General features: G+C 45.8%; 1 protein-coding gene across 1 annotated transcript in view; it reads left to right on the forward strand.

The window, feature by feature from the left end:
* Window positions 1-2974: 2974 nt before the first annotated feature.
* KLHL29 (kelch like family member 29) overlaps window positions 2975-22760 on the forward strand; it is a 408570-nt gene continuing 388784 nt past the window's right edge. Inside the window, exon 1 of the mRNA XM_054193778.1 lies at window positions 2975-3112. The gene's annotated coding sequence lies outside the window, so the exon portion shown is untranslated. The remainder of the gene's footprint in view (window positions 3113-22760) is intronic.

The raw sequence follows: 22760 nt of genomic DNA on the forward strand, positions 1-22760 counted from the left end.
GCTCTGACAATTCAAGATGCCATTAGTTTTGATACGATCAGCAAAGACAGGGGAAGTTGTATTATTCTCATTCTAATACATGCCTTGTAACATAATGATCTATTGCTAAAAGAGGAAATCTCTCCTTTCAGTGGAGCAAGCTTTACCAGCCACCAAAGTCACGCAGGCTATCGGCTGCCTAATCCAAAATCGGGATTCTCACAAACAATCCTCAGCCTGTCAAGTACAACCTTGGAAGAGATTCTATTAAACAAGTCACTCACCCCTCCAAATAAAACCCTCACCACAGAATATTTGTTTTTCTGTAAATAGATCTTTTGTTCCATTAGCATTTTAAGGATCTTTATTTTCAGTGGGCATAAGTTAGCCTCCCCTAAAACATGCGCTCAACGAGAGGGCAGGATTTCCCGAACGCTGAGAAAGGATGCGAGCGGCAGTGCGTCGTTCCCAGAGCCAGGAGTAGCGTGCCAAGCACAGAGGAATTTCTCCAGACGCAGGTATTATCCTTAATTTTTAAACAACTTCTTGCCCACTGTCACTCCGCTGAACCATGAGCAGGATGCTCCCTAAATTATTTTTCAGCCACCTGCCCCCGTCTACAAAGCTCACCTGCAGATGCCTTGCCCTCAGACACAGAACGTAAACCAAAATTAATAAAATGAAGCACTTCCTTCTTAAATTAGTGAAGTTACTAAAATGAGAAAATCAAAGCAATAAAATTAATGTAGAATATTGTATTTAATGTAACCATATGCTTATTCTTCATGAAAATTGTGGCTCATATTCTCAGTTAAACTGATTTATATCGAGAGTCAAGTCACTGAGGATCAAGAAATTCTTTGAAATTCATCCTGTAAGTGAAATCAGAATCTGACCCTATGTCAGCATTTGTAAATCAGGTGTTTAACAAAGTTTGAAGGGAAAACTAAGGTCAAGATTTGAACTCTATCTTCCTGAAGTGAAAGGGTATGAAACTACTTTCCTTAAAATGAAAAAAGCCGAAAATGGCCAGTATAATAGACCTATAGAGCCTCATAGCTTAAAAGTGCTGTCCAAATATTAGCTAAATCCTTACTATAAACCTGTGAGGCAGATAAGATGGAAGCACTTATGCTAAAAATAAATAAAACCTAGAACTGTCTCATATAACTGTAAGATTTTATTAAAAATAAACAGGGCTGGTTGGTATCCTTAACCTCAAGGTCACAAAACAAAGTACTAGGCACTAGAGGATAGCCGCAGAAACCAGTACTCCAAAATCACTGTGTCTAATTAAGGATTCCAAAGAATCTCGGCTTTATGCTCTCTCCTGTCTCGAAGCATTTGCTGCGAGAACATTCAAATGCCATCGGGAGACTGACATGCTACTTGTTAGGTCAACAGTCCCATTGAGACTTCTTCTCATCGGCTTTGTCGGATTCTGGGTCAACTATATATGCTGGGCAAATAACACCGCACCAGGGCAAATAACACCGAACGGGGCTCTCGCGTTTAAAGGGGAGAAAACTAAGGGGGGGGGGGGGGGAAGGAAAAAAAAAAGCTGCGTGGAAATTGGAAGAGTGTGTCATGTGTGCACTTGCTAAATAATTCAGATTTAAACTGTTCTGAACTTATGACCCTCACACTCCACTGCGATGTACAGGGCTGGAGGTTTCAATGTTAATCCAACGTTGTATTACGACAAAAATGTATGGAGCCTTCCTGTTTCTGAGTGAGGCCATGTTCTGCTAAAAGCATTCTAATATTAATGACGACGGCCGGTTTTAGGAACGTTTTAGTCCACTGCAATAATGTGTTTTCATCTGTTTGTGAGGTTGGGAAGAGAGAAAAATGAAATTGCCCTTTTTTTGAGGCTGCACCCTGCTTCCTCCCAGGCACCGGGCAGCGTGTGGCCCTTTTTCAATAAAACTGTGCATTTGCCTATTTCTGGGGGTTGTGTGATTCCCTGCCTTCCCCTGCCTTTGCTCGGCTGTCGTTTGGCACAACCGCCTCACTTTTCAATGCGTTAGAGCATCTATTTCCCCACGATGCATTTTTAACCGGCAAAGTAAGGAGAAAAGAATTTGATTGAGCTTATTTTTATGCTTACAGGAAATATAAAAGACAAAGTGTTCTATGTTTAAAACTACAGCACACGCAGCTTGTGGTGCACATCAGAAAGAGCTCTACAAAGCAGCGCGCACAGATTATACAGAGGAGAGAGAGACAGATGCAGATTTCCACGCGTAAAATCCGTGGCGACTCCAAGCACGATGGATATTAAAAAAAAAAAAAAAGAAGAAAAAAAAAATAATAATAAAAAAAAAAGAAGAGCAGTGTCAGGGAGAGAACCGTACCAACCTATTCAAAGACTCCCGTGGACTTCAAGAGGCTTTGGATCACGCCCCCGGAGAGCGATGATTTAATAAAGCCGGGTAATATTTCTTTTCAACTACACGCTACTTTTCGAAGACAGCTGGGAGACCGATGACCTTTTCGCCAACACGCCCCCCCCCACCCCGTACCCCACCGCCCCTCCTTGCACCTCCCCGCCGCCGACCGAGGGGGAGCGCTCGGCTCACGCCCGCGGGCTCCGGGGAGGCACCGGGGAGGCACCGGGGAGGCACCGGGGCGGAGGCTCCGCACCCGCGGAGGAACGGGGCGGGGGGGGCAGGGAGCTCCGCGGGGGCCCGGGCGGCGGCGGGGCCGGGGCAGCCTCCCGCGGGGGCGGCGGCGGCGGCGGCGGGGCGGAGCGGGGCGGGCCGGGCCGGGCTCCTCCGCCTCCCGCCGCCGCGGCGATTGGCCCGTCCCGCCCCTCGCCCCGGCGCCCAGGCCGCCTCCCTCCCCGGCTAAAGCGGGCAGTAGGTGAGGGGAAGGCGGCCAGACGGGAGCATGGTCGCGGCTCCGCAGCAGCTTCCTCCGCCGCCGCGCCGCCAAACGCTGCCCGGCCTCCAGCGCGGCTCCCGCAGCGGGGCTCTGCGTTAGCGGCGGGGGCTGCGATGCACAAGCCGCCGCCGCCGCCTCCTCTTCCTCCTCCTCCAGCCGCCGCCGCCGCGCATCCTCCCGCCGCCTGAGGACGCGGCCGCGCACCCGCGCTGCCGGCCCAGGGCCGCCTGCGCCCCCGCGGAGGGAGGTAAGCGGGCGCGGTGGCTGCGCGCCCCGCGGAGCTTTCCCCCCGCCGCCAGCCGTGCCGGGCATCGCCGGGCGGGCGGCTGCCCTGCGCCTGCGCTCGCTGCCCGCATTAAAAACTTCCTGCGTGCCTCCTGCCGCCTTGGGGGGTGCTGTGCGGGGAGCCGGCGGGGCATCGTCATGTTATCGTGATGATGATTTCCTTTCTTATTCACCCTCCCTACCCCCCCATGATTTTTTTTAAAAATGTTGGCGTGGGGGGGGGGGGTCCCCACCCCCCGCCGCGCACCCACAACTTCAGGCGCCCGCCCGCGCCGCGGAGCGGGGTCGGCCGCGTAAATCCACCCTACCCCCCCATCACCCCCGGCAGGCGGCTGTGTCCCCCTGGACCCCCACCCCTCCCGGGGGCGGCTGTCCCGGTGGATTCCCCCCCCTCCTTTCCCACCCCCGAAACTGCCGGGGAAGGGCTCGGCGCGCACCCCGGCAGCCTTCCTCCTTCCTTCCCTCCCTTCCCAAATGCCTCCGCCAGCCCCGTCGTCTCCCTGTGCCTGGAATACATTCCCATTTCCCCCCTTTTTTTTCTTGCCCCCTCCCCAGGCGTGATGTGTACGAGGAACTTGTCGGCACAATATCGCTTAAATGTGTACATATATATGTTTAAAATAAAGCCGCTCCGTACGCGTTTCCCACGCCGTGCTTCGCCACGCCGGGTGACATTCCTCGCCGGTGTGAGGTTCCGTTTGGCTGCTGCGGGGGTTTTCTATTGATGCTTTTTTTTTTTTTTGGGGGGGTGGGGGTGGGGAGGGGGCGGTTTGTTTTCTTTTTAACTTATCTCCGAGCCGAAGTGCTGTCTGGCGCCGTTCGGAGCACAGAGGCGCATCCCCTGGGTACCTGTTTTCAGAAGGTCTTGCTTAGGATGGGAGGGAAAAGCTACTTTTTTGTTGTTGTTGTTGTTGTGACATTGAGTGGATGTGACTAGCTGTCCTTGTCGTGCGAGGATGCAGGTCTGTGGTCCCCGGAATTTTTGGGTACAGGCTCCTTTGCCTCCCCGGAGGGTGGAGAAAGGTCTGGAGGGAGGGAGTTGTGGGGATGGATGGTGGTGTTTTTCAGACACTTCATAAATAGTGTGTGCTCATAGTCTCCGAGATTCTTTTTTTTTTTTTTTCCTTCTTCTCCGCCTTTGGCTTCATTTATTAAACTGAAAATATTCCTAGATTGCTGGAGAAGGGTTATCTTCCCCACCACCACCAAAAATTATGGAGCCCTGGTCATGTAGTTGGCTGCTTATCTTTTGTTTATTGTATATGAAAAATGTTTAGGAAAAAATGCAGCGTTGCGGTAGCTAAATTAAGGGGGATTTAATCACTTTTCCATCAGTGGAGGAAAAAGACAAGCTTGTTTGCTGCAGGCTTATTATTTGTTTTAATGGAAGATTATATAGAGGTTATATCTCGTAAATGAAGAAACTTTCTTTTTCCTGATATTCTTTAAAACAACCGAGCGAGTGTGTGTGTGTGTATACACATGTAGGCACGTGTGAGTCTCTTCCACCGATTTAAACCCATTTGCCAGGCTGTTCTTCTGAGGTCTCTTTGGAGGTACTTAAAAACCAAACTACTGTAGCTTTAAGGTGACTGCAGATAACAGTATTGCTGTCTCTTATAATTAGCAATCTGCTGAAACTTTAAATCCTCCGTGATGGATATGATGATCTGCGTGAGAGAAGGAATAGTGTTCCAGCAAGCTTTATTCTTTTTATTTATTTATTTAGCCTCCAAAACAAAGCAACAGTGTGTCTTTCTTGTATTATTGTTGTATTCTGGTTTAAACTGCTAATGGCTTTATTTTCTTTTTTTTTCCCCATGTGGAGAAAAATAAAGTACAGCCATATTTTACACTGACATTTATCTGCGTCAAACTTTAGTTATGCTCAAGAGGTTGTTTAATCTTTTCTGAATAATGTACAGGGCTTTTTGTTCTTATAAGCTGTCCTCATTGTGTGTATTTATGGAAGTTGTCTTCAATTTAAGATGAAATATGGGAGCTATGCAAATAATTTAGTGACCCATCCAGAATAAGACTTAGCCAGCATATGCAAACTATGTCTTTCATTGCCTCGTTTCATCTAAATATCTTTTCTCATAACATCTATTTTGATATTTCCTAATAGAAGTCGAATAATGCCTATGGTATTTTAATTGAAAATTAAAGTTTGGGGTTTGAGTTACTACCTCTTCTAAAATACGAGAGTATCATTGCCATTTATATAAAAGTCAAAAAACATCCAGTCATTCCAAGTAGTTGTCTTGCAAGTAATGACCAGTGACATTTAATTTGGATGAATTTTTTGCTCATGTTCATTTAGCTTCCTGTAGAGGGTCTTAAATGAACTATGAAATACATAGTGGGTTCTCGGTCTCGAAAACTGCCCGACTTTCCTGTATTTGTCGTCTCCGGTAGCTCTTGAAATGCGTGCACAGTGTGTCAACCTTTCCCTTAACAACAAAACCTATGAGCAAATGTTCGGTGTGAATTATATTACTGAAATAAAATATTCTATAGTTGTCATGGTTACAAATAGAGGCAGGGTTACTGGTTTTCATCTGCATGCTGGGGAGGGGGAATCTAGTTTTGTCACTTTTTAATTACATTTCTAATGAGTGATGGTCATACTTCAAGTACCCAATATATTAGATACACGGCGTAGTGAATTAGATTTTTGTCAAAGTCTTGCTGAAACGAAACAAAACGTGGTGGTGTGCTGGAGCAAACCCTTTCTTGTTCGTCTGTTCCTTTTTTTTTTTTCCGAAGCAGAAATCTTGAGGGAAGAAAGTAACCACCTCTGTTTGTCTCCCCTAGATTAGCGTGCTGCCAGGGTTGCTGCTCTTCTTCTTCAAACAATAATAAAAAAAGTATATAGTGTGTATGTTGTCTGGAAATCCTCTCAATGGAGGGTGAGGAAAACACGGATCTAGAAATTAGATATGATTTTTGGGTTTACTGTGCACTGTATCTGGTGCTATCACTTTTAGTGCCTGTTTGCCAGGAGAATCCGTGATCCCCAGGCTTGCTGGGCTCGTCTCACCAGCGATGTTGCTTTGCTCCTGTGTGTCCTCCTTCTCCCAGGTTGCGATCCCTTGTTTCCATTGGAGTCGCTCCAGTCCCACACGTGCTAACGGCCACCAGAATCGGGGCCTTAACTATTTCCAGTCATTGGCGCTTGTCCCAGTGCTGTTTCTCTGCTTCTCCGTACTCATCTGCAATTCAGTCTTGTCCATGCCTACTTGTTTTCTTGACCTTTTAATTTAGTTCCGAAAACCTATGGACCTGATTTTCTGATATTTTTTTTTTCTGCATTGATAAGGGGGAGAGGAAAAATTTAATTTTTTTTTCCCCCCCCGTCTTCTGTGTGTAGAGCCTCTGTGTGCTGTAGAGCCTCACACACAGCTTTAAGGGGAGGAAAAGTACCCCTAGATTCCTAAATGGAGAGAGAAACTGCAGTCTGTCCTGTCTTAACCCCTGTCCCTTCCATTACATCCCTGTTGTGGGCTTTTTTTTATTTTAATCTTAAAACTGATCTGGAAGGGGTTTTGCTGCACTTCTAAGTTTTTTGGGTCTCATTAATATTTTTGTCTTTTTTTTTTTTAAGCATCCTTTCTTTAACTTTAGGCTGAGCACAGTATTTCAAGGGCTCTTGCAGTGATTTGTCTGCCAGCTACTCGGATCCACTTGGATTTGCTGCCGTGGGCTCTGGCCCCAGGGAGCCCTCACACCCGAGGGCCCGATCCTGGAGCTGCTGTTTGCAGAGCATCAACTTCATAGAGCGCCACAGAGGGCTACAGCGTTTTCAGATCATTAATTCTTTGTGCCATAATTGAGGCTTTTAGCTAGCTAAAATCTCAGCATGTGTTAGCGACTTACTTGGTCCTTCAGCTTTTTCTTTTTTTCTCCCTCCAGATCTGCCATTTGGCAATATTTGGCCTTGCAGCGTGCTGATTCAATAACCTTAAATATGACACAGTATCGGTAGATTATGTGATTTATTTGAGTATCTAACCACTTTCTTAATGCACTCATCTCTCCACAGAAGAAATACTGTATAAATAGCTATATCCTAAAGCCCAGAAACATACAAAGTAGATAACGTTGCCTGGAATATAATTGTGGTTACCTGAAACTATTGTATTAATTGTATTTATTGTATTGTCACATTTCTTAAAAAAATTTCCTTTCTGATTTTGTGTTGGCTTACTCTGTGCGGGGAAGGGTTTTAGCATCCCCGTGTGCAGTTAACTCCTTTTTGAAGTTACTCCTAGGAAGATGGAGCTGCCTCGCGCAGGCTGAAGACTGTCTTCTCAAGAAGTAACCTGCCAACAGCAACTCCGAGCGCGAGGCTGTACGAGACGTAAACAGCTTTGACATGCTGCTGTCACTTCTACGCTCCCTTTGTTACCAAAAGTACAAAGAACTCTTCCTCAGCTATAAAGAAAGAGATTAAAAGGAAATAGATTAGAGATCTCTTATGGGAACGCCTTACTGTCAGCTTTTTAAAAGTCAGCGCGCTTCACAGGGTGTGAGTATTAGCTGGTTACCTGTTACGGTTAAAACCAAGCTGAGCAGAGGTGGTCCAGGAGATGCCCCGAGAAGCCTTCCTGGGGCTCTTGTCATGCAGCCCCTCACCTCTGGGCTGTCCTGCCCACCTGATAAATGACAGCAACTGAATTCCTAGTCACGCTCTTCCATAAATAATTTTATGTTGTGGATTAGAATATCTGGAACATGGGAGCACTTTCCTTAATTTTTATGTGCTGCTTTTTTTTTTTTCCCCCTCAGAGATGCTTAGGTCTAGGTTTTCAAATATCATCAGTTTGGGTGTTTTGCTGTAATTGGCACTAACATCAGGAAAACACATAGATTTTTTTTTTTTTTGGTAGCCTTAAACTCCAGGTAACTTATAGTGCTGGCTTGCAATAGCAGTACTGATGCACTGAAGCAGTCTGCTCGAACTACAGACAAACCCAGACTTTTAAAATTAATTCAGCATTCCTTTTGCAGTGTTTTGTGGTTTTTCTTTTTTAATTCCCCGCCATCCGTTCCAATATACCGTGTGACACGTGATATTAAATGACTTCTATTCAGGTTTGGTTTGGCTTACTGGAAGACACGTATGTACAGTCCTTAGATTTGTCTCCAGCTGTAGGACTAAACTCTACATAAATACGGGTAAAACATAATTTGATTGAGAAAACCAGATTATTTCTAAGGACATGTTCCGGAACTCATTCAGTGCAGCAGTTCGTAAGAAAAATCCGCCACTAGTAAAATTCTTCTGCAATGTTGCTCTTAACTAAAAACTGTTAGGCCTGCACGTGGTAGGAGTGTTTTGGACTTTAAACATAGTTGAGAGATACTGTGAATAACCTCTCAAGCTCATATAAAGGTATCAGAGGCAATAAAGGTGTCCTGCAGCAGGTCTCAAGATGCACCTAATCTGTTAAACTGGCCTTTATTCATACAACTCTGATATTTTTTTTTTTTCAACCTTGATAGAGATTCATTGTCAGTTTTCACTGTTTTTTGTTTGAAAAACAACAACAAAAAAACCTCACCAAACCCCCCACCCCATAACCATGATCCGCATAACAATGCGGACAGTAGAAATCCTGGTTTTAAAGTGCGATTTAAGAGCTTTTGCTTCACACACTTTTTAAAGTCCATGCTGATGAGTAATTAATATTTAAATCAGATAATTCTGCTCTGAGATATGCTTTGTCAGACCTTGTTGTAGGATTTTGGGTGGGTTTTTTTTTTTTTTTTGGTCTGCAAATGCGATGCTGGTGGATTTGCAGAGCGCAGCATGCTGTAGCTACTCAAAGAAAAGTTTCTCTTCTCGGTCTGAGGCTTAGGCATGCTGTTTCCCTTCATTAGAGGCAAAAGAATTTAAATGCCGTTAGTTTTTCCAGCCACAGGTAAACCCCAGATCAAAAGAAGAGAGGCAAAAGGTTCAGGAAGTTCATCATCATAATCTTGCGACATGGAGTAACTTTAAAGTGGATGCAGCTGTGTTTACCTGTGCTTTGAAATATATATGTATTGCAAATTTTGGTTGACTTGTAGCTTGTTGAACACCTGAATTCATTAAATGATTCCTAACATATTGTATACTTCAAAAAACCTTAACTTTTAACTTTCTCTTGATTTTTATTGTCTCTTGCTTGCCAAGAGTGGAAAAACGCCAAATTGGAACACTTCATATTACAAAATGTTGTCGGGTATATAAATGTCTGGAAAATGCTTTTGAAACTATATGAAATTCTACAGGATAACTAAACGTATGCGATACCTTTTTTGAGCTTACTCCTTACCCCTTCATAAAGTTTGGCAGGCGGGTGTGGGGGAGAAGTTGCTAATTCTGGATGAAATTTCTTATGTTTTTGGAATGAGGGGCAGAGCATAAAAAATACATATGTATGTAAAATGTATGAACTGATTCAACTGCATCAACCTATATGCTATGAAACAGCTCGTTGACGGTACCAATATTCTTAATTATATCCTAAATATATATATTGGTAGTGGGATGGGTCAGAGCTGTTGAGCATGATGCTGTAGCTGCTTGGAGTGTCAAGGCCAGGAACTCTAATGGCAAGGGAAGTTGGTTCTTCTGGTTTGGGTTTTTTCTTTTTTTCCCTTCTGCCCTTTTTTTGAGTGGCTCGTTTTAGTACTATGTGTTGGAGGCTATAAGGGATATCTCAGGAGGACTGTGAATGACAGAAGGAAAAGGATAGAAGAGGCTCTTCTGTCTAAAATTGTCCAGGTGGTAGTAGTCTCTGGAATAGGAAGAGATTTCTGGAAGGTAGGAATAGGTGGCTTCTTGATTATATGACATTGGTTTATATTTCATGGGTTCTGTTTAAGAAATGGGAGACTCAAAACATCATAACTGTTTCAAAGATGCAGCTTTTTTTTTTTCCCCTCATCCTCCCTTTTCACATGGGGATAGGAGTAGATGCCACAAAGCTTATTCAGATGTTCTCCATCATGACTGGACAGCTCTGCTTCCCCCCGAACACTGGTTTGCTCCCCATTCATCCCACCCAATTCACAAGATCACATCTGAAAAGCCTAGATACTGTCACGGACACTCTGTAGCCTGTCCTATTTGGAGCAGAGAAATACCAGATACAGTAAGGAAGGATATTGTGTCGTGAGAGGTTATGAAAAATGCTGTACTTCGCTTATTTAGGAGAAGGGGGAAAAAATTGCGTGGTTAACACTTCGAGGTCATCTCTGACAGATTTGCTAATACAATGCAAGGCAAAATGTTAGCTATACTGCCCTCTTTATTATGCTATTTTTGGCTGATCATATGAGGAAAGTATGTATTATTTAAACAAAATTCACTGTTCTGAGTGTGTCATCCCTTCCTTCTCTCTCCCCCATTATTTCACGTTTCTAAACATTGAGCATACCAATCAATATTCCATTAAGAGGAGAATTAACTTGGGAGAAGCTTGCATGTATTTGCATGTAATAGCTTATTTCTTGGTCTGTGGCTTTGTGTTGCTTTTCCCCCATGTCATCTTTTTTTTTTTTCCAAAAGAACACTCCAAATATTTGTACAATTACTTCTAATAGTGAGGTTTGCCGTACCCCATCTTACTTCTGTCAGTATGAATTGCTGGTACAGCCTTCGGCAATGCCCTGTTTGCAGGCAACATCAGTCAAATGTTTGTAGCTGCTTTTTTGCTTCTGTTTTACAATAGCTGGACATCAAGGTACTAGGCTTCAGATCAAATGTTGCTCTTGGTTACACACATGTAGTTAACAGAAATCAATGTTGCATAGACATAAATGAAAGTTGGATTTGATCTTTTGTGAGCGAACTCTTATCTCATTTGCCCTGATGCTAGTCTGGATTTTCTGCAGTCTGGATTGAATGCCCCATCTCAAATTCAGAAGTCGTGAGACTTTTGCTGTCTTTTGCCAACACTTTATTAAGCTCTCTGTACAAGTCTGAAAGGAAAAATCACCTTTTTGCTTTCTGAAGTCTGAGCCTCGAGATTGCAAACACATACAATGAGATTTGATTAAGAGCTGCCTGCAGCACCTAAGAGTGTGGGATGTGTGTCTGTGGGACCTTCTGGGGAACCTCTCGGTTGATCCTGATGTGTGAATTGTCACAAGAGCTGCTGAACTGTGGGCCAAATCCTGATCCAGTTAACACCTGTGGAGCTGACATGTTCCAATATGTGTCTGATGTTGTGCAGTGTTTTTTGTACTCTGAGGAACAAATCACTTGTGAAATTCAACTGTGAAGGTCTGAAGGTCAAAGAAAGAGTCTGCAAATCTGAGTGGATGACAGCAGCCGCAGAAGAGGGGGGTGGCCAGTTGAAGAGTAGGCATAGTCTCTGGTCCCTGGGTTTTGTGGTCCCGGTGCTTCAATACCTTTTTTTCATCTTTTCCCCTCACAGTTCTGTATTATATAAAATGGGCCAAATTTGTCCTTGGCCCAAATTTGTGGACTTAAATGAAGTTACATTTGGTACCCTGATGCCGTGGTTTAGCCTCAGATGGCAACAAAGAACCACGTGTCGCTCGCTCGTGCCTTCCAAACACAGGAAGAATCGTAAGAAAAGGCAAGACTCTTGGGTTGAGACAAAGACAGTTTAACAGAACAGCAAAGGGAACAGGCAAACAACAACAACAACAACACGGATAGGGGAATATACAAACGCGATTACGGAACCGCCGCTCCCCCCGCCGCTCGCCGCTCGCCGGCCGGACCCGGGCCGCCCCAGCCTGCTTTTAAGCAGCAACTTCCTGCCCCCTCCCCCGGCAGCTCAGGGTGGGCGTGGCTCACATGGCATGGAATACCAGGAAAAGTTAACCCTATCCCCACCGGAACCAGGACATTATCCACCCCTTATTCCATACCATCTATGCCATGCCCAGCAGGTTCCAATGAATTGCCACCACTTTCCCCTGTTATATATATATATATATATACACACATATAATACCCTTAGTTTATGGGTCATCCCTCCAAAGTGTCCGTTGAGTTCTTTTAATCCACGGCTTTGGGCTCCATCTGTTAGAACAGTCTCTCAGGGCAGGTGAGATGCTGGGTGGTGCTGGTCTGTTGCATGCTGTATTTTTCGGAGCTTGTGACTGGTGCACCTGGTGTGGCTCATGCACGCAGTCTGTAGGCTGAAGATGTAGATCTTGAGGAAACTGCTATAACAGCACACAATCTGATTCATTGGCTATTCTCGCCCAAAATCAGATCTCCATGAGGTACACATCGGACTTCCCCATCCTTCCGCATCACCCACCAAGTGCACCCAGGTCCTTGGGCAAAAGCAATCCCACGGATGGGTTTGCCTTTGCCTGAGGCAGGACTAACCCAGACTGTCTTCCCTAGCATATTCTTCATGTGCACTACGGGGACTTTATCCCCTTCTACAGTACGTGGAAGTTTTGATTGGGCAGGGCCAGCCCGATTGTTAGATCCCCTGGTGTTAACTAGCCAGGTAGCTTTTGCTAAATGCGTATCCCAGTGTTTGAAAGTCCCACCACCCATTGCTCTCAGTGTAGTTTTTAACAGTCCATTGTATCGTTCTATCTTCCCAGAGGCTGGGGCGTGATAGGGGATGTGATACACCCACTCGATACCATGCTCTTTGGCCCAGGTGTCTATGAGGCTGTTTCGGAAATGAGTCCCATTGTCCGACTCAATTCTCTCTGGGGTACCATGTCGCCACAGGACTTGCTTTTCAAGGCCCAGGATAGTGTTCCGGGCAGTGGCATGGGGCACAGGGTATGTTTCCAGCCATCCAGTGGTTGCTTCCACCATTGTGAGCACATAGCGCTTGCCTTGACGGGTTTGTGGCAGCGTGATATAATCAATCTGCCAGGCCTCCCCATATTTGTATTTCAGCCATCGCCCTCCATACCAAAGAGGCTTCAAACGCTTGGCTTGTTTGATCGCAGCGCATGTCTCACATTCATGGATGACCTGTGCAATAGTGTCCATGGTCAAGTCCACCCCTCGGTCACGAGCCCATCTATATGTCGCATCTCTCCCTTGATGGCCTGAGGAGTCATGGGCCCACCGAGCTATGAATAGTTCACCCTTATGTTGCCAGTCCAGATCCACCTGAGCCACTTCAATCCTAGCGGCCCGATCCACCTGCTGGTTGTTCTGATGTTCCTCCGTGGCCCGATTCTTTGGTACGTGGGCATCTACATGGCGTACTTTCACAACCAGATTCTCTATCCGGGCAGCAATATCTTGCCATAGGTCAGCAGCCCAGATGGGTTTGCCTCTGCGCTGCCAGTTGCCCTGCTTCCACTGCTGTAACCATCCCCACAGAGCATTTGCCACCATCCATGAGTCAGTGTAGAGATAAAGTACTGGCCATTTTTCTCGCTCAGCAATGTCCAAAGCCAGCTGAATAGCCTTCACCTCTGCAAACTGGCTCGATTCACCCTGTCCCTCACTGGCTTCTGCAACCCGTCGTGTAGGACTCCACACAGCAGCCTTCCACTTTCGATGCTTTCCCACAATACGGCAGGACCCATCAGTGAACAGGGCATATTTCTTCTCATTTTCTGGCAGTTTATTATATGGTGGGGCCTCTTCTGCACGCGTCACCTCCTCCTCTGGTGACATTCCGAAATCCTTGCCTTCTGGCCAGTCCATGATCACTTCCAGAATTCCCGGGCGACTGGGGTTTCCCATTCGAGTTCGCTGCGTGATCAGTGCAATCCACTTACTCCATGTAGCATCGGTTGCATGATGTGTGGTGGGGACCCTTTCTTTGAACATCCAACCCAGCACCGGCAGTCGAGGTGCTAAGAGGAGCTGTGCTTCTGTACCAACCACTTCCGAAGCAGCTCGAACCCCTTCATATGCTGCCAATATCTCTTTTTCTGTTGGAGTGTAGCGGGCTTCGGATCCTCTGTATCCACGACTCCAAAACCCTAGGGGTCGACCTCGAGTCTCCCCTGGTGCTTTCTGCCAGAGGCTCCAGGTAGGGCCGTTCTCCCCGGCTGCGGTGTAGAGCACATTTTTAACATCTTGTCCTGCCCGGACTGGCCCCAGGGCCACTGCATGGACTATTTCCTGTTTGATTTGTTCAAAAGCTTGTCGTTGCTCAGGACCCCATTTAAAATCATTCTTCTTCCGGGTTACTTGATACAGAGGGCTTACAATTTGACTGTAATCTGGGATATGCATTCTCCAAAAACCCACAATACCTAAGAAAGCCTGTGTTTCCTTTTTACTAGTTGGTGGAGACATAGCTGCTATTTTGTTGATCACATCCATTGGAATCTGACGGCGTCCATCTTGCCATTTTATTCCTAAAAACTGGATCTCCTGTGCAGGTCCCTTGACCTTACTTCGCTTTATAGCAAAACCAGCGTTCAGAAGGATTTGGACTATTTTACTCCCTTTCTCAAAAACTTCTTCTGCTGTGTTTCCCCATACAATGATGTCATCAATGTACTGCAGATGTTCTGGAGCTTCACCCTGTTCCAGTGCAGTCTGGATCAGTCCATGGCAAATGGTGGGGCTGTGTTTCCACCCCTGGGGCAGTCGATTCCAGGTGTATTGGATGCCCCTCCAAGTGAAAGCAAACTGTGGCCTGCACTCTGCTGCCAAAGGGATTGAGAAAAATGCATTCGCTATATCAATCGTGGCATACCACTTGGCTGCCTTGGACTCCAGTTCGTACTGGAGTTCTAGCATGTCCGGCACAGCAGCACTCAGCGGTGGCGTGACTTCATTCAGACCACGATAGTCTACAGTTAGCCTCCACTCTCCATTAGATTTTCGCACCGGCCATATGGGACTGTTAAAGGGTGAGCGAGTCTTGCTGATCACTCCTTGAACCTCTAGTTGACGAATCAGCTCATGGATGGGAATCAGAGAGTCTCGGTTAGTGCGATACTGCCGCCGATGCACCGTTGTGGTAGCAATCGGCACCTGTTGTTCTTTGACCCTCAACAACCCCACAACAGAAGAATCCTCTGAGAGACCAGGCAAGGCAGACAACTGTTTAACTTCCTCTGTCTCCAAAGCAGCTATGCCAAAGGCCCAGCGGTACCCTTTTGGGTCCTTAAAATACCCTCTCCTGAGGTAATCTATACCAAGGATGCATGGAGCCTCTGGGCCAGTCACAATGGGATGCTTTTGCCACTCATTCCCAGTTAGGCTCACTTCTGCCTCCAGTACAGTCAACTCTTGGGATCCCCCTGTCACCCCAGAAATACAAATGGGTTCTGCCCCTCTATAGCTTGATGGTATTAAAGTACACTGCGCACCCGTGTCCACTAGAGCCTTATACTCCTGTGGGTCTGATGTGCCAGGCCATCGAATCCACACCGTCCAATAAACCCGGTTATCCCTTTCCTCCACCTGGCCGGAGGCAGGGCCCCCCTAATACTGGTCATAGTATCCATTACTCACTTCTTGCATAAATGACTTGGAAGTTCCTTCAAGAGGATCAGAAGCAAGATCAAGCCTTCTGCTTTGTCTGGGGAACGGCCCACTGGAAACTGGGGCGGCACTTTTCCTGGAGGGATCCCCTTTTGTGGTTGTCCTTCCTTGCAACTCCTGTACCCGTGTCCGCAAGATCGAAGTAGGTTGTCCGTCCCACTTCCTCATGTCCTCTCCGTGGTCCCGCAGGTAGAACCACAGGGTGCCTCGTGGTGTGTACCCTCTGTACTCTCTCTCTTGAGTGGGGAAATGCCTGCTTCTAATAGCTGAGATGCTGGCCCGTGCAGGTGGGGAGTAGGACATATTCTCTTCAAGTTGCTGGACCTTCCGCGACAGTTTCTCCACAGCTGAGACAAGGGGGGAAGAGAGACTTTCTTCATATCGCCGGAGCCGGCCAGCTACCTCATCCACCGTTGGTCCCTCTTCACCTTTCCATTCCATTACTGCCAGGGAGTTGGCATATGACGATGGTGCGCTCCGTACAAACTTCCGCCACATGGGCCTTGTGCATCGCACCTCATCAGGGTCTGTGGGTAAGTCTGCATTGTCCAAGTCATAATAAATCATCTCCCGCACGGCTAATTCTCTCAGGTACTGGATACCTCTTTCCATGGTAGTCCACTTGCTTGGCTGACATACAACATCCTCGCTGAAGGGGTACCTCTCCCTCACGCCTAACAGGAGTCGTTTCCAGAGGCTGAGGGCTTGGGTCTTTTTCCCGATCGCCTTGTCAATGCCGCCTTCCCTAGACAGGGATCCCAGCTGCCTGGCCTCCCTACCCTCTAATTCCAGGCTACTGGCCCCATTATCCCAGCACCGGAGCAGCCAGGTGACAATGTGCTCGCCTGAAAGTCGGCTAAAATCTTTTCGCATATCCCGCAGCTCACTCAAGGATAGGGATCGAGTAATTATCTCTGGTTCTGCCTCTTCCTCCTGCTCTCGTGATGGCCCTGGTTCATCATCATCTCTTACTAAGCGAACTGATTTCTTTGTGTACTTCTTCTTCTGTATGGGGGCAACTGATACTGGCATGGGTTGGTTCCCTGGTTCAGTGGCAGTGGCTACCACGGGGGTTGCAGTAGCCGCAGTGTCTGTCGCAAGGATTGCAGTAGCCGCAGTGTCTGTCGCAAGGATTGCAGTAGCCGCAGGGGCCGCCGCAGGGGCTGCAGCAGCCGCAGGGGCCGCCGCAGGGGCCGCCGCAGGGGCTGCAGCAGCCGCAGGGGCCGCCGCAGGGGCCGCAGCAGGGGCTGCAGCAGCCGCAGGGGCCGCCGCAGGGGCTGCAGCAGGGGCTGCAGCAGCCGCAGGGGCCGCCGCAGGTCTGGTTTCCATCTCTTCCCCTTGAGGGTGCTGCATAATTCTGAGCAGTGCCTGGTAGATACTGGCCAGGGCCCAGCACAGCGCGGTGAGTTGTGCCTCTCTAGAATAGCCACAGCATTTTCCCTTCAAATATTCTACCACTTGATCAGGGTCCTGTAATTGTTCAGGGGTGAAGTCCCAGACCATTGGAGGTGAGTAGTTCTCTAGGTACCTGCCCATGCTCTCCCACATGCCATGCCACCCCTGACTATCCAGCCTCGGAGCAGATCTCCGGGTGGTAGTCTTAAATAGTCGCTTAACCCAAAACAAGACCTGGAACGTATTCAGGAGACATAGCACTACGAACACGCTAGTTTGAGTATCCCAAGGATATTCAAAATTCTCAAAAGCTGTCATACCTGACCCGAAGGAGAAAAGGGAGGCAAAAGGGCTGGGGAAATTATTAACAAATTCTGAGAGACGGTGTCCAATGTACGGACAGGACAGCAAAACCGCATAAACACCCCAAAATAGCCGTCTGAACAGTGATGTTATCATATCATAAACAGATATCGCACAGGACAGCAGAATGATAATCCTCATCCCTGTTCCAGACATGGTAAACAGCATTGCAGGGAGTACATAAGCCATATAGGAATTTATGTAACACAGCCATGAGAACAAACCAAGCAACATGATGACCAGTGACTACTTACCTAATAAAATAAATGCATACAAAAAAAAAAAACCAAAACCGTTTTTTCCACGTTCTAGTTGGATTCTGTCGTTATCTCAACCCTTCGAGCCCCACGTTGGGCGCCAAAAGGACTGCCGTGGTTTAGCCTCAGATGGCAACAAAGAACCACGTGTCGCTCGCTCGTGCCTTCCAAACACAGGAAGAATCGTAAGAAAAGGCAAGACTCTTGGGTTGAGACAAAGACAGTTTAACAGAACAGCAAAGGGAACAGGCAAACAACAACAACAACAACACGGATAGGGGAATATACAAACGCGATTACGGAACCGCCGCTCCCCCCGCCGCTCGCCGCTCGCCGGCCGGACCCGGGCCGCCCCAGCCTGCTTTTAAGCAGCAACTTCCTGCCCCCTCCCCCGGCAGCTCAGGGTGGGCGTGGCTCACATGGCATGGAATACCAGGAAAAGTTAACCCTATCCCCACCGGAACCAGGACACCTGAAAATCTTAGATAAATGTTCTGCCTGTTCTCGAAGATTATCAAATCCCCAAAGTAAAGCCTATTTTCTAGTACATTTTTCTTTTTGGAAGAGAAGTGTGTAATTTTATGATTAAACTTCTGGGCAGTTCTAGTTCTGCAACATCACAACCTTATCTCTCTGGGAACTAAATGGCAATGGGAAGTTGTGGCTGATATTTGAGTTGTTATTTATAGGAGGAAAAAATAGAGCCTAGAAATGGTATAGGAGGTAAGAAAACAAAAAGACTTGCCTGAAGTACATAAAATACACTTTAGAAGTGGTACTTGGATACAGAAATGCAGCCAAAGAGGAGAATTGCAGTTCACTTGCTACCATAATACTCTTTATTTTGGTTTGTTTGTTTTTCCTCTGTCTCAGATAGGAATTTTGAAAGCCTATTTTTGTGCGTGTGGAGGGGATGCTCTAGCTAAAAGAGAAATTGCAGCAAGTTTTCCTTAAATTCACTGTTTCAATATCACACTTGAACAGTTCACAGCGGCATCCTTCAAGCCTTCTAAAAACTGTTCTTAGACAAATCTTGCGGTTGCAACAGCTAAGTTACTGAAGTATTGTATTTCAAGAATAATACAACTAAACAAAAAAAAAACCCCAAACCCCTGTGTTATGCTGGCTTCTTTATTCAAAGAAGTTCGTGCAGCTGTAGTGCTCTGGCAGAGTTAAGGTGGCCTGGGCTGGAGATCAAGAATGATGCCCAGTTGGGTCAGGTGGAGAAGCTTAAACTCTAACTTATGATGGAAATGTGGGTGTAGCTTGAGCCCAGGCATTAACTGCTTGAGGTGATGGCTGATCAGGGCATTAGGTACCTCTCCACTCTTCATCTGGAGAAGCCAGTGCACTGGTTAGGCTTTTGCTGTGTGTAATCTGAGTGAAAGTCCTGGTTAACCATTTCCTTCCTCCTGTTTTGAGGCTACACTGTCTATCGTGCAGTTATTCACCTTCAGCAAAACACAAACAGGCTCAGATTCCATTGAGATACTAAAATGACATTGCATAGGACAGCAGATTATAAGCCTTCCCCTGTCTAAATATTACCTTGTAAAATTAGAACATACCAGTTCTTAGAGTAGACCTGTAACCTCTTGAATTTTACTACAGACATGTCTAGGTTTGCGTAAGAGGACGGTTTTACCCTAAAAAAAAAAAATACAAAAACTTATTTTTATATGTAAAGATTGCTGTTAAATTCACAATCATAACTGTACAGCTTTAGGCCATCTTCTTGATTTAAAAAAAAAGAAAGATACAAAAAAAAAAACCCCAAGAAAAGTGTTTTCTCCTCTGTACTTGTCAGGCATGTGTTTTATATATTATAAATATTTTATATATTTGTTTTGGGGGGGGGAGGGCAAATAGTGTAACCTTCACCTGTTAATTGCTCCTCCAACAACAAAGCTGCTTTTGAGAAAAGACTAAACATCAGGGTAGGATCCAAGAAATGTCAGTATGTATTTTACCTAGATATTATGTTACTTTTAATTTCAGGCAAAAATCTAGGAACATGAGCATCGTGTGTATAACTTACATGCACAAATACACCACTTAATCTTGGCTTGCTGCATCTAATAAGAGAAATATGCTTCACTGTAGCTGCAATCAGCATTATATTTGGAGATGCTTGCAAGAGCGATGATCGTGAAGTGGTGATAAGAGTTTACACGGTCCAACACCAAGTGACAGCATCGCTCTGTGCAATCCTTAGCCTCTGTATTCAGAGAAAATTGTAAATATAGCTATGAGTCTCTGGTAGGGCTGTTGGCAAAGAGGAATAAATGGGGGGGTCTTTGAATCTTAAACTTAAAGTTTCTGATCTTTGAGCTAAAAACTGTCTGTTAGCCAAGCCCGGAACAGACTTACCAATTGGTATGTGACCTGGCTGCCACTAGAGAGGGACGGAGCTCTGTACAGAGCAGGGGCGCATTATTTAAATAAAGCGCAGATTTCAAATAAAGGAGGGATTTCTTAGGACAGTTTTGTTTTTCTTTCTGAGGGTAGAAAAGGAGAGACTGAATGTTTAATCATACCATTGTTTATAACCAATAATAACTTCACAAGCAAAGTTTTGTTTACCAGAAACATCTTTAAAAAGACAGAAATGCTTCTCATTCTGTGTATAGATCAAACTCGTGAATATTCTTAGCATAAAGCAACAATTAATTGCAACTTGTATTGTGGAAGCTGGGAACACATTTCCAACCACTCGGGTGAACAGAGAAAGTGCCATATCCCATATGAAATGGAAGCACAAAGGCTTCCCAAGGAACTCTGGAAAGCAGTGGAGTTCTTCCACTTTCCTTCATGTGATGCGAGTGTTTTATTCTGTTTATCCTTATTTAGCTGCGACTCTGAAGCTCTTCTGTTGAAAGGGGGTCGGGGGGAGAGGGGGGAAAATCCCTAGGAACTCTGTGGGGTCAACTTCAATTCTGTGTGTAAGTGCAGCTTCTCTTGGCCATGTTAGGTCAGGCTTGTGTAGTGCCATCTGCCCGGTGGCTCTCCTTTTCCAGTCTGTGTTTTAAAGCAGTCTGTTTTTCGTATATATATATATTTTTTTTTTTTCTCTGAAAGTAGCTGCACATGCATTCTGCTCCCAAGTTGCTGAATTTCCTCTTCGGTCACTGCATCTTAAGCCTTCAGTTCTCTTGTTTAGATTTATCTCCTTTCAGATTAACGAAAGCACCACCCACAATTATTGAGTGTTTTAAGGGTGAAACACATCCTGTTAAACTTCGGTTTATTTTTGAGGGTTTTTTCCATCCTTGCCTTTTCTGTTCAGGCAGTAAGTTCTTCTGGGACAAGGGCTGTTATTTTTTTGTCTGTACAATTAGGGCTTCCTTCTTAGCTGTGCCTTGCACTCTAACAGGACAAAAATGATTCATAAGCTCTGAAAATGCTGTTCTTCTCCCCCCCTTCTTTCTCCATTTTAGTCTACAAAGATTCTGTTATGCTGAGGCAAAGCAGAACTTAGTGCCACTTTCCTTTTCTGTTTCTCTTAATTCCTTATTTTTAAGGAGGAGAAAGTATCCTAAAAAGGTAAAATGAACATTAAAATAATTTTAAGAATCATGGAATGCTTCCATAGGATTTTTTTTTTAAACTTTTAGTTCATATTCTAAACCAGGGATACTGAGCAGTAGAACTGGGGCTTGCTGGTCAGGATTGTATCTGTTTCTTCTGGAAAGCAAGTATGTGCTTTGTCTCGCTCCATTAAAAATAGTAATCCCAAGAATATGTTGAAGGCTCTGAAGTATTTAGGAGGTGGTTGTTGCTGTAGAGGTCCACAGTCACGCCCACCAGAGGGCATTTTATCACCAATTTCTTGGGGAGAAAGTTTGTTTTTTTTTTTTTTCTTAAGTCACGAATAAAGTAGTAAATATTGGATGGAAAAGCAGTGTATGAAACATTGTACAGATAGCTTTTTTGTTTATACATAAATACATATGCTTATTTCCTGGCTGTATTTATATGTAAATAAGTAATGATGTCAGCTTGGATGGTTGGGTTTCCCCTCTGCTTCCTAAATACTTTCTAATTTTACTTAAGGATAATCTGGAGAAAAAGGAATTCTTTAAAACTCTCCCACAGCTGGTATAGCCATCAGTTACCAGGAAACTGGCCTCCCTACTGAACAGGCGCAGCAGATACTCGGGATGATTGCAGTGTCCCCCTACTCCCCCCGTTTCCAGGGCGCTCGGCAGCAGAGGCTGCTGTTCAGGAGCCCTACTCATTTAGGAGGCTGGAATTTGCAAATATACTTAATAGCAAAGCCCCTGGATTTTAAGGAAACACTTGGCAGCCGGAGAAGCATACATCTGCCAGATGGACCTGATGTCTTGCGCTTGGCAGCAGTTAATGCTAAGGCATGATATGCAAAATCCAAGAATGACAGCTAGGAAATGAGTTTTTATTTTAAAACTGCATTTTGGTTTTGTTTTGTTTTTTCTTTTCTCTCATCTGTCTTCCATTATGAAATAAAGCCTCTGCAGGACGGAGGAAAAAAAAAATCCACTTCTGAAAATACCTCTTCTTGCCCCTTTTCAGGGTGCTTCCTTGTAAAGTTGACATCTGTGCTGAAGGTTGGGCTGTCCCAGTTCAGATGCGTGACCTTCGTCAGCCTGGTGCAGCACACATAGTGTGATTAATTCCCTTCGGTTCCCTGTGGACAAATATATTCACTCCACCAGAGCCCCCATGACTAGTTTGCAGCCTCAGCAGAGGCCTGGGGTCATCTGAGACCAAACTGCAAACCTGGGCAGGGATCAGAACAGCCTGTGCTGTGACATGTAGGCAGAGCAGTGGTAAAAGCCTTCCTCCCTCTGCAGGACCCTCTCTGCATGTGTGTGGGATGCGCTGTGAGTGATTTGAGTAGACATTTGGATACCCATCGTAAGTGCAGCTCTGGGACCTGTGGTTGGGTCCCCATGTTGTGTTTGTGGCCATCTGGATGAAGATGGGAATTACTCAGAGCATGTCTGTTGCTTGCTAAAAGTAGCTGATGTCGTGAGGGGATGGGTAACGAGGAAACGTAGAAAACTTTCTTGTTCTCCAAACTGTTCAGGTCAAAAGGCTGCACCTTGCTAGGGTGAAGCAAGCACAGACCTGCAGATTCCCCACCACTCCAC

This window comes from Rissa tridactyla, chromosome 3 (genome assembly GCF_028500815.1).
Source record: "Rissa tridactyla isolate bRisTri1 chromosome 3, bRisTri1.patW.cur.20221130, whole genome shotgun sequence".
NCBI classification, from domain to species: domain Eukaryota; kingdom Metazoa; phylum Chordata; class Aves; order Charadriiformes; family Laridae; genus Rissa; species Rissa tridactyla.